A 13073-nucleotide genomic window follows, 5' to 3' on the forward strand; every position below is an offset into this window, starting at 1 on the left:
CATGAATATTGTGCAGTGATAAAAGGAGGGGGTGTTTGCAGAGACCTGAATAACTCAGCAAGTAGCTAGGATCCTTCAAATGGCTGATTTAAAATAAATAATAAAATAACATTCCTATTGTAGTATAAACTGTTTTTACTGAAAACAGTAAATCTCCTCTTGTGTGAATGGTATTGGTTTGGAATTGTTACTTGAAAATTAATTTTGTGATGGGGAGTATGAACCAAGTGAACTGGGAAAGTGGGTGCCAGGCACAGGTCAACATAAGCAGGACTGGGACATAATTTCTTAAAAGTGGTGACGTATCCATTACTTAGAAGTAGAGATGTTTATCATTTAGAATCTCTAAAAATAAATGGGTCTCAAACAAAACAATAGGTTTTCGTAATTAGTAAAACACATACTTAATAATGGGCAAGAAATTAAGGTATACGCTTAGGGCAACTTCCATAACTCATTTTTGCCTGCAAAATAATGATATCACTTGTTAGAAAGCATACAAAACCTCTCCAGTTTTGTTCACTGCCTCCTTGAGTCTTATCAGTTTTTTATAAATGCTGTTTACACCACAGTGACTAACCATAGTACCGTGTTTCCCCGAAAATAAGACCTAGCTGGACGATCACCTCTAATGCATCTTTTGGACCAAAAAGATGCATTTTGTTTTACTATAAGACTGGGTCTTACATAATATAATATAATACCGGGTCTTACATTTTACTATAAGACTGGGTCTTACATAATATAATATAATACCGGGTCTTACATTAATTTTTGCTCCAAAAGATGCATTAGAGCTCATTGTCCGGCCAGGTCTTAGTTTTGGGGAAACATGGTATTATGTTGGTGCAAAAGTAATTGCGGTTTTTGCAATTATTTCTAACCTTTCAAATTGCAATTACTTTTGCACCAACTTAATAGAGTCTCAGTAGGTATGTGTAGAATGAATGAAGACTTGAATTTTAAATATCTTAGGGCTTTCTTTGAATGTCAGTGTTCTAGATATCACTGTCAGACTTTCTGAGTAGAAATTTTTAGGAGATGGATCTTGGAATCTGAATTTTATAAGTCCCCTAAATAATAGTTAAGCTCCGGCAAACATTGAGTTATAATATTCATCTTTTGTAAGTGGTGACTGCACTTTATCTCCTTCTTATGACTTGTCTTTTATGATCCTACTCAATCTATTTGCAGTATTCTACATATTACATGTCTATATTTCCCTTTCTTCTTGAAACACTGTTTTTGTTTTATCTAGCATCATTTTTGTCTGGTTTTTCTCCTTGGCTTGCTTTCATTTTCTATCTCCTCTGCTCATCTCTAAATGTTGAAGAATCCCAGGGATTTGGGCTGTCTATTCTTCTGTATCTTTACTGTTCTCTGAGTGATATTTTCTAGTTTCAGGACTTAAATACAATTTATATGCTAATTATTTCAAACTGTATATCTCCAGCATTTACCTCTGCTATATACTCCAGATTCATATAGCCAACTGACTAAACACCTTAGAATGTGAAGCCATCTAAAGTTTAACTTGGTAAGCAGAACTCTTGGTTTTTCACCTCTCTTAATGGAATCTATCATTCCTCTCTTTGCCTCATGCCCAAATCCAATACATGGGCAACTCTTTTTGGCTCTGTAAAGAGCATATATCCACGTTCCATCATCTGCAATGCTACCTTTGTAGTTCAACATTCCACGTATCAAACCTGGGATACTTCAATATCCATGGAAGTGTTCTTCAAATTTCAGGCTTGCCTACTTCCATTCATTTCCATGCAATAGCAATAGTAGTGTTCTTAAAATATAAACAACGTCACATTATTTCTCTATATAAAATGCATCTGAGATTTTCCATCACTATTACTGTAAAGTTCAAAGCACTTTATTGGTCTACAAGGCCCCACATAATCTAGCCCTGCTTGTTTCTGATGTTTTCCTTTTGTTTTTTCCTCTCCTACTACACCCAAAATCACCAGGCTCCTTTGTCTGAGTCTTTAGCTCTTTGAAGTTTATGTTTACTAAGCCTACATTATACTCCCCGTATACATGATTATTTCCTTAGGTCACAGTACAGATACTTCCTCAAAAAGCCCCTCTGTTACTACGCTATCAAAAGAACTGTGCCTTCAATCAAACTTTATTACACATGTATATTTTAAGGCAATTATAGCTATCTGAAATATTTGTTTCCATTATATATTTATTTTGTTTTTCTTTTCTCTTCTCCAATAGAATGTAAACACCATAAGAGTAAGGACAATAACTCTCTTTTAATACTATATCTCTAAACCCACACACAGTGTCTAACATACAGTAATTATTTTAATGGGTTGAATAAACAAATTAGTAAACATATATCTTACATGAATAAGATAAAAGTGATCAAGTAGGAGAAAATAGCTATAACCCTACCATATGGTTGAGTGACAGGTGCCTGAATATGTCTGCGACTATATAGGTCAGCAGAGAAAGGAACAGTGATAAGATTATTTTTATATTCTTTGAAATTTAATTTCTCTAGTGTCGCCTGACTGGCTGGTCTTTAAAAAATTTGTGGCTGTTTTATTTATATTTTGCTATCATATTTTGAGTATCTCAAGTCTTCTGTGAACTAAGGCAGAGAATAAAAAACAAAATATCTGACCAACAGTATGAAGGAAATAGAAAATAAATAATTACAAAACCAAACATTTTCTCAGTCATCCATTATTGCCTGTTTTAAAAACTTTTTTTTCGTGATTGAAGTTAAGTTGTTACCATCTTAAAACACATTATTATAACTTTAAGATATTTTATGTAACTATAGTGGTAAGCTCAAAGAAAATATCTATAAAATCTACACAAAAGGAAATGAGAAGGGAACCAAAACATGTCTCTACAAGAAGTTAATGAAATACAAAGGAAAGAAGCAAAAGAAGAAGGGGAGAATAAAAACCACACAAGACATAGAGAAAACAATTAAAATAATGGCTAAGTCAGTCTTTCCCTATCAGTAATTACTTTAATGTAACTTATTAAACACCCCAAATAAAAGTCACAGAGTGGCTGAATGGATAAAAAAAAGTTACAATATGCTGCCTATAAGAGTTCACTTTAGATAACAGAGAAACACAGAGGCTGATAATAAAAGGATGGAAAAAGTTATATGTAAATGGCAACCAAAAATGAGCAGACATGCTCATGTTTATGTGATATAAAATAGACCTTACAACAAAAAAATTGTCACAAGAGACATAGAAGAGCATTATATAATGAGAAATGGGTCATCTCACCAGGAAGATATAACAATTGCATATATATATAAATTTACTTAAGATGTAACAATCAATATATATGCTTTACATATTTGTGTGCTCTTATGTTAACTATGTATATTTGCATATATGTTATGTTTACTAAATGTATATATACATATATGCGCATATATATATATATATATATATATATATATATATATATATATATCATAAAAGCACACAAATAAATAAAGCTAACACTGATATAACTGATGGGAGAAATACACAGTAACACAAAAATAGGAGACTTCAATACTCCAGTTTTAATTATGGACAGAACAACCAGAGAGAAGTTCAATAAGAAAACAGAGGACTTGAAGAATGTTGTTACCAATTATACTTAATAGACATGTAAAGATATCCCACCCAACAAAAGCATAATGTACATTCTTCTATAATGCACACAGAAAGTTCTCCAATATACACCAAATGTTAAGCCACAAAACAAGATTTAAGATTTAAATCACACAAAGTATCTTCTATAATCACAATGGAATGTAACCAGAAATCAATAGCAGAAAGAAAATAGGACAATCCACAAATATGTGGAAATAAAACAACTCAGTCTTTAATAACAAATGCATCAAAAAAGAAATTACAAGGAAATTTGGAAAATATCTGCAGACAAATGAAAATGAAAACAAAATATACTAAAACTTATGAGCTGTAGTAAAAATAGTGCTAAGAGGGAAATTTATAGCAATAAAAACATTAAAACAGAAGGTTTTCAAATCAACAATCTAATAATATGCCTCAAGAAACTAGAAGCAGAAGTAAAACTAAACCAAAATTAGCACAGGAGGTAAATAATAAAGATTAGAGAAGAAATAAATGAAATAGAGAACAGAGAAAAGCATAAAGTATAGAGGCAAGAGTTTTTTGTGTTTTTTTTTTTTTTGAGAAGATAAAAAAACAGATAAATTCTTAGCTAGATGAAGAATAAAAGAAGGAAGACTCAAACAAAATTAGAAATGAAAGAGGGGGCATTACAATTTATGCTACAGAAATAAAAAAGATTATAAGACATTAGTATCACAATTATTCAACAAATTAGATAACTGAGAAGAAATGGGTAAATATCCATGAAGCATACAACCTACTTAGACTAAATAATAAAGAAATACATCTGATAGACCTATAACAAGAAAGGAGATTGAAATAGTAATTAAAATCTCACAACAAAAAAGCCCAAGACCAGATGGCTTCACTGGAAAATTCTATCCAACATGTATAGAATTATCACCAATCTGCCTTTAACACATACACAAAAAAATGAAGAGAAAGGAGAAATCATTTCCAAACTCATTCCATGAGGCCAGGTTACACTAATAGCAAAATCAGATAAAGACACAACAGGAGAACAAGACTACATACTGATATACATTTTTAATATTGAAAATAATCCTAAACAAAACATTAGCAAAACAAATTTAATAGTACATCAGCAGGATAATACACAATGAACAAAGAGATTTATACCTAGATTATAGAATGGATGGTTCAACATATCAACCTATAAAAACCAATCATTGTAATACAGCACATTAACAAGTCATCACAATTGATGCAGAAAACAAAATGATAAAATGCAACAATTGTCCATGATAAAAGCACTAAACCCAAAGAATGAAAATAAACTATTTCAACATAATAAAATACATATACAAAATACCACAGCTAACACCATACTCAAGGTGAAAGACTGAAATCTTTCCTCTAAAATATGAGCAAGGCAAGTATGCTTACTTTCACATTACTATTCAATATGTTACTGGAAATCCTGAGCAGAGCAAATTGACTAAAAGAAGAAATAAAAGTCATCCAAATCAGAAATAGGTAAAATTATCTCTGTTTGCAAGAGACATGATTTTATATGTAGAAAAATTTAGAGATTGCACACACATACACAAATTGTTAAAACTAGTAAATGATTTTAGCAAAGTTGCAGGATTCAAAAATCAACATGCAAAAATTTATTGTGTTTCTATACAGTAACAAAGACTAATCAGAAAAGGTCAATCCCATTTACTATAGCATAAAAAAAAATGCTTTCGAATAAAATTAACCAAGGACTTGTACACTGAAAACTACAAACTGTTGCTAAAATAAAATAAAAGAAGAAAACTACATAAATAAATGGAAAGACATCTTGTGTTCATAGACTGGATTACTTAATTTTATTAATATTAAAAAGTGCATCATACCCAAAGTGATCTACAGATTTAATGCAATGCCTATGACAATTTCATTGGCAATTTTTTATTAATAGAAAAAAATCTTAAAATTTATACTGAATCTAAGTTGTTTCTACATTTTGGTTATTGTGAATATATTGTGAATATATATTGCTGCTATAAATATTGGTGTACAAATATCTGTTTTCATTATTTTGGGTATATACCTAGGAATATAATTGCTGAATCATTAGTAATACTTTGTTTAACTTTTCTGTTCTGCCAGCAAAGAATTCCCTCAGCTTTTGTTCATTTGGAAAATATTAATTTTTCCTTCGTTTTTAAAAGATAGTTTTGATGGATATCAGATTTTTGGTTGACAAGTTTTCTTTCCAGCACTTTACATATGTCATCCCATTTCCATCATGATACCATGATTTCTGATTAGAAATTAGCTATTAATATTATTTAGAATTCCTTGAATATGACAAGTTGCTACTCTCATTTTTTTTTCAAGATTTTTTTCTCTTTTTGTTTTCAGCAGTTTGATTATGATGTGTCCACATATGATATCTTTGCACTAACCCTACTTGAAGTTTTTGAGATTTTGGATGTGTAGATTTGTGTATTTCATTAATTTCAGAAGTTTTCCATCATTATTAATGTAAATGTTATTTTTGACACACAGTTCCTTTCTTCTCCTTTAGAGGGCCATGCTATTTTTTATATTGTCCCACAGGTCCTTTAGGCTCTGTTAACTTTTCTTCATTCATTCTTCTTTCTGCTCCCAAGACTTGATAAACACAATTGCCATCTTTAAGTTGGGTATTTTTTTCTTCTGCCTTTTCAAATCTGCTGTTGAGAAGGCAGTGAAGGCAAAATCACTAGTGAAATTGTTATTTCAGTCACTACATTTTCAGCTCCAAAATTTCTATTTGGATCTTTTTTATTGTAACCTTTTTATTGATACTTTTCATACATTTATTTTGGGTTTCCTTTATTTCTTTGTGCACAGTTTCCTTTAATCATTTGAGCATATTTAAGATAATTAAATGTTTTGTCTGCTAAATCCAACGTCTCTGCTTCACTGAACTGATTCTTGTCAATTTATTATTTTCATGTGAATGGGTGATACTTTCCTATTTATGTAATTCCTTGTGATTCTGTTTTTGAAAAATTGGACACTTTGAATATTTTAATATGGCAACTCTAGAAACAGATTCTCCAGGAAATCAAATTCTGCCCCAGGATTTGCTGTTGTTAAGTTTTTAGGTCTGTAGTTCTCTGTTTGGTGAATTTACAACTATTTGTGCAATGTCTGTATTCCTTCTGGTGTGTGGTCACTGAAGTCTGTTTCATTGTCTCAGCTCTCAGCAGTCAACCTGAAAGAGATTTCCTGAAACACCTGCAGTTAAAAAGAAAAGGAAAACAAAAAACAACAAAAAACTATCCTCCCAAATTTTTCAGATTGGTTCTGACCTGGGACATCTCTTCAATGTTAGGTGGGGCCATGTAGAATGCTTAGCCTTCATCTCTCACATGTGAAGAACCCACTGATCCTTCAAACATGCATGCCTCAGGTCTTATGAGGTCTATTCTGAGCCTACTTCAAGTCCTGGACACTCAAGTCTCAGTGGACACTGTTATTTCTTCAAGACACTTCTTCCTGAGATGCTTCTTTGCCAGGTATTAGAAATGTCTGTTGCTTGCCCCATTCACTGTCTTTTCCCTCAGGGAGGCACAATTAATATACATTTTTAAATCTTTTGACAGATGCTGTCACTGCCCATAAAGCTACTCCAGCCTGATTGGGGGAAAGGGGTGTGGGGGAGGATACAGAAATAAACATCAGCTTCTGCACTTGTCCTCCATAAAGCCACTAGTACTATACACTGAATGTTTGTATTCCCCCCAAATTTAGATACTGAAACCTAATCCATAATGTGATGGTATTTGGAGGTTGGGTCTTTGAGAGGAAATTATGTAATGAAGGTGGAGCTCTCATGAATGGGATTAGTGACCTAATAAAAGAAATCCCAAAAGCTCCCTTGCCCCTTTCACCATGTGAGATTATAACAAGAAGACAGTAGTCTGCAACCCAGAAGAGAGTTCTAACTAGAACCTGACCATGCTGGCACCATCATCTCAGACTTCCAGTCTCCAGAACTGTGAGAAATAATTTCTATTGTTTATAAGCCACTCAGCTGATGACATTCTGTTACAGCAGCACTAACTGACTAACACAACCAAATATGTCAAAATACAAAACCCCAGTACTTTAAAAATAAGATATTTATTAGCACCCAGCACCAGCAAGCTGCACCAGGAAAACTGGCCACTATCCCTATGGCTGCCATCCTTGCTGTGTCCGGGAGGTGGAGGTAATAATAGATGAGCGAAAATGCTCCATTACTCTCTTACCAAATTTTAACTCCCCTTTTCTTCATTAAGCAGTCCCCTGTTTGTTATAAATTTTGGATTAGATTAGGTTCCAGAGTTCCACAAAAGTGGATTCTGTCAGTCTTTACCATCTTATGGTTGCTTCTGTGGAGAGACCTATTATTTACACACCTTAGTCTGCCATTTCCTGAGAAATCACGCCCGGTTTCATTATCTCTTGGTCTAAGGACTGCACCTTATCTTTCTTTCTCTGATGCACAAGGCTTAGCTTCCAGGAAAGAGAGATTGTACTCGGATTAGTTTAATTCATCATCACAAATATATAAAGCAATTTGAGATAATGGCCGACTTATAGATCAGCAGTATAATTTCCATATACTAAGATGAATTAAGGTATCACCTAGGAATATCATTCACATTTCTGCCCAGGGCAATTTCTTTGCATTACTCTATTCAATTTCATTCAGCAAATGTGGAGTGGCCTGGAAATGTGTTTTTGATAACTGATATAATTATGTCTTTATTGTTATGGTTTAATTTCCATTTGCCAGAAATCTTAAACTCATATGTATTTAATTTTTTGAGAACCACAAAATGTATTAGAAAGTTATCTATTTCTAAATACAGTATTTACTAAGGTATATCATATCCAGATCCATTTCATCCTTCTAAAATAATTGTTGTTTTTCTATATATTTAAATTTTTTTCTAGGTGATTTGTGTTGATTACCAAAGTACATTAAAAAACAATATTAAAGTCAAGAAATTAAATTAAAAGAAGGAACAAACAGAGAGGTGAAGGATTTTATTTTTTTAAAGGCAGATTAAAAGCAAAATACGAAGTCAGTTTCTTCCTTTCATTGTAGTGGTATACAACTTCCTTTGAATAGACCCATATGAGATCACATAGCCACCTCATCATGGATGTAGGAAAACACACACACACACACACACACACACACACACACACACACACACACAAACACTTTTTTTATGTCCATTTTGGAAACTACTAAGGCAGTCGACATTTTGAAAATGTTTAAAAGATGTTGCTTGTGATTTTTATTTTTATTTTATGACTTTTATTGGAAATAAAAGCTTCATCCTTTCGCCAAAGATGGAGCTTCTGAAATGCTTGAAAAACCTTCTTTTTTTTCTACTTTAGCAGAAAACCAAGTTTCTCTTACTGTTGCCCCGTGTTGCTTTTTACTGAGCCATGAATTGGCATTAAAGATTCTTCCAACAACCTTGAAAGTTTTGTCAACAACCCTAAAAGTCATCAGCTTTATCATTTAAAAAATACTCTGTCAGGAAATGGGAGCAAAACACAAAAGTATTTCACTACAACACAAAAGTTTTCTGACTTTCAAGAAGAAAAGTTTTATTTAGACTAATGTTCAAGTCCAAATCGCACATGGACTACAGTCATGTCTTTTTTCTTTTTATAAGAAAAAGCAAGCGTTTTGAAACTATTCTTGAAACTCTTTTAAACAGAAAGTTTTATCCAGGTTGGTTTACCTGACAGGTGTTTTTAACAATGTGAATGAGTTACATCTTTCAACAAAAGGTCCTGAAATCACTATTGTTAATTCTTCTAGGGTAACTTGACAATGTGGAAGAAGATGTCACTCCTGAAGTCATTATAAACATTCAAATGTTGAAGGAAGAAGGAGCTTTACCAAGATTGAGTTGAGATACAACATTTCTACCAATTTTGTTTTTAAGAGAGAAATCTGCAAACACTTTTATACAATTCAGAACTTTTTCTAAAATCATTTCCTTCTTTATGGCATGAAAGTTGAATAATAGTTACACAATTTTCTTCTCTTTGATATAAATGGTATCAAAGATATTGACTTTGCTAAAGGACGCAGGCATTTTAGGACAGATGATTACTACCACTAGAAGCTCAACACAAAACTTAGTAATTAAACTAACTTTATTGTTAAATTGGAAGTTCAGAAATAACAGCTCGAAAAGTGTTAATGTCCCTTGACAATCATGGCCTTATAGAACATGCTACAGAAGACTTAAAACCACTTGCAGCAGTTGTGAATGTAGACATCTTTTTTGTTTCATAGAGAAATTTACACATGCTTTCTTTTAGAACTAGTGTAATTTTTGTATTGAGGTTGTTTATTACGTTGGAAATTATTTCTTTAGATGGTGTAAAAATAAGTGGGTTAATCATTAAACGGTTTTATGATTGTTACTGCTTATATATAAAAATGATTTGATTTTTACGTCTTATGTACAGAAAATATGAAAGGTAGTAATTCTAAAATTCTTTCCATACAGTCTCCCCCCACGCCATTTGTGTAGAAAGTAATATTACGGGAGAATTATGGCACTCTACAGCCATTCTAATTTATTTTTATTTTTTTTTAATTGGGGAATATTGGGGAACAGTGTGTTTTTCCGGGATCCATCAATGATTAGTATTGCTTTTATATAGAAATGCATTTGATTTTTACATTTTATGTACAGAAAATATGACAAATTTTAGTAATTCTAAAATTCTTTCCATACAGTCTTCCCCCCCGCCATTTGTGTAGAAAGTAATATTATGGGAGAATTATGGCACTCTACATCCATTCTAATTTTTTTTTTAATTTTTTTAAATTGAGGAATATTGGGGAACAGTGTGTTTTTCCAGGACCCATCAGTCGTTGTCCTTCAGTCTAGTTGTGGAGGGCGCAGCTCAGTCCCAAGTCCCGTTGCCATTTTCAATCTTAGATGCATGAGGCGCAGCCCACCATGCCATGTGGGAATTGAACTGGCAACCCTGTTGTTCTGAGCTCACTTTCTAACAGACTGAGCCATTCGGCCACCCTCATCATTTCCAATTTTTATGGTGATGTCTGTGCCCTCTAATACAATGTGCAATAGCAGATAACCTTATTTTGTATTTAAAGGAAATGCTTTAGTAATTCAACATTTAATTTGATATTAATTTTAGACATATACCATTTATAAAGATAAGGACATTTCAATTTTTATTTGTAACTGCATATGAATTTTATCATAAATCAATATAGATTTTACTAAATCATATTTCTGCAGCTACTTTGATGAATATAAAGATTTCCTTTTGAATCTAGTAATATGATATATAAGAAGAGTTTTCCAATATTGAAACAAACCTTTATGTCTGGAATAAACTCACCTTGTTCAAAATAGACTACCTTTTTACCCCTTATTCAATTCTCTTTGTTAATATTTTTCCTGAATGTTTAAATCTGTACCACTAATGAGACTGCTCATAATTTCTCTTTCTCCTACTGAACTTGTATGAGTTTTGAATTAATATTAAAATGGTTTTAAAATATCCATACAACAGATTTGCTAAAATCTGCTTCTTTCAAATAATAAAATTAGCCAGGCTTTTTTGACAGGATTCAAGAAGGATAAAAGAAGGCACAGATATCCAGAATCAGGAATTAAAATGGGCAGCTCATTCAGATGCTTCTGCTAAGATAATAGTATATACAAAATTATACCTATGTACTTGAAAATTTAGACAATGTGGTGAATTGTTAGAAAAATAAGACTTATAAACTGATATAGGAAGAAAAAGAAAACTTGAATTGTGGAATATTAAAGATAATCAAACAGTAGACAAAAATATTTTCACAAAGTAAAAATAAACAGATGCAGATGGCTTCATTAATGAATTCTACTAAACATTTCAGAAACACGTAATTTCATCTAGATCTAAAGTCTTTCCAGATAGTAAAGAAATGAAACTGCCCCCAAATCGCTTATTAATCTCATAGAACTTCAAAGTTGAAACATGGTAAGAACAGTATGAAAAGATCAATTACAGATTGATCATACTCATAAAAGTAGATGGAAAATATTAGCAAAAGTATTTAAAAACACTTGAACAGATAATACATTATGAACATGTTAGATTTTCCCAGGAATGTAAGGTTGTTTAGCAGTTAAAAATTAATCAATGTATTCACCATATTAGCATATGTAAAAAGGTAATTTACATAATTATCTCATAGATGCAAAATTACCATCATGAAGTAAACTTAGAAACTAATAATATTTTCTCAATTTATTAAATATGTATATATGTATATATGTATGTAAATATGCATAGCCATATTTTAGTTATACATGAAGGTCTGACAATTAAGTTCGTGAACTCATCCTAGAAAAAGTGTTCCATACCTCACTGCTGAATATCACTATGGTCACCTTCAAGGTACTCCCTTGGGAAGCTATGCATCAATGCCAGTTCCCAGTCCACACTTCAAAGCGATTTTGGAACTCTTTTTTTGGAATGACCATCAGAGCTGTCACCATATTACCCTTGATGTCCTGAATGTCATTAAAATGTCTTCCTTTCAATATTTCCTTTATCTTTGGGTAAAGAAACAAGTCATTGGGGGCCACAAGTGAGTAGGGAGGGGGTTCCAATACAGTTATTTGTTAACTGCCTAAAAACTCCCTCACAGACAGTGCTGTGTAATCTGGTGCATTGTGATGCAGGAGCCATGAATTGTTGGCGAAAAGCTCAGGTCATCTAACTTTTTCACACAACCTTTTCAGCACTTCCAAATAGTAAACTTGGTTAATGGTTTGTCAAATTGGTACAAATTCATAATGAATGATCCCTCTGATATCAAAAAAGGTTAGCAACATCATTGCAACAAGTTCACGAAGTTAATTGTCAGACCTTTGTGTGTGTGTGTGTGTGTGTGTGTGTGTGTGTGTGTCTTTGTTGGCATTTTAACCATTAATACAGAAAATTATAAATACACATGTATGTGTGTGAATGTATGTATATATTTGTGGGTATTTAATAAATATAAATGTACATTTATATTTAAAACAATTTTATTAAAATTGGAAAGAAGTCAAGAATTTCCAATCTTACCATTTCTATTCAATTTTGTGGCAATGGTATCCTGTGGAGAAAGTCAAGAACAAGAAAATGTTTAAGGAGTTTGTAGAGAAAAATAAAATTGTCATTACATACATGGATTATATAACTGTGCATGTAAATGTTTCAAAAGAAATTACCCAAGATGATGGAGTAGGGAAATTCTTTGCTTGCCTCCTTTTACGACCACACTGAAATTACAACTAAACCACAGAACAACCACCATTGAGAATTGCCTGAAGTGTACCTGAACAGAAGTCCTACAACAAAGACATACAGAAGAATCCACCTCGAGACTGGTCG

This window comes from Rhinolophus sinicus, linkage group LG01, assembly GCF_036562045.2.
Source record: "Rhinolophus sinicus isolate RSC01 linkage group LG01, ASM3656204v1, whole genome shotgun sequence".
Lineage (NCBI taxonomy): Eukaryota > Metazoa > Chordata > Mammalia > Chiroptera > Rhinolophidae > Rhinolophus > Rhinolophus sinicus.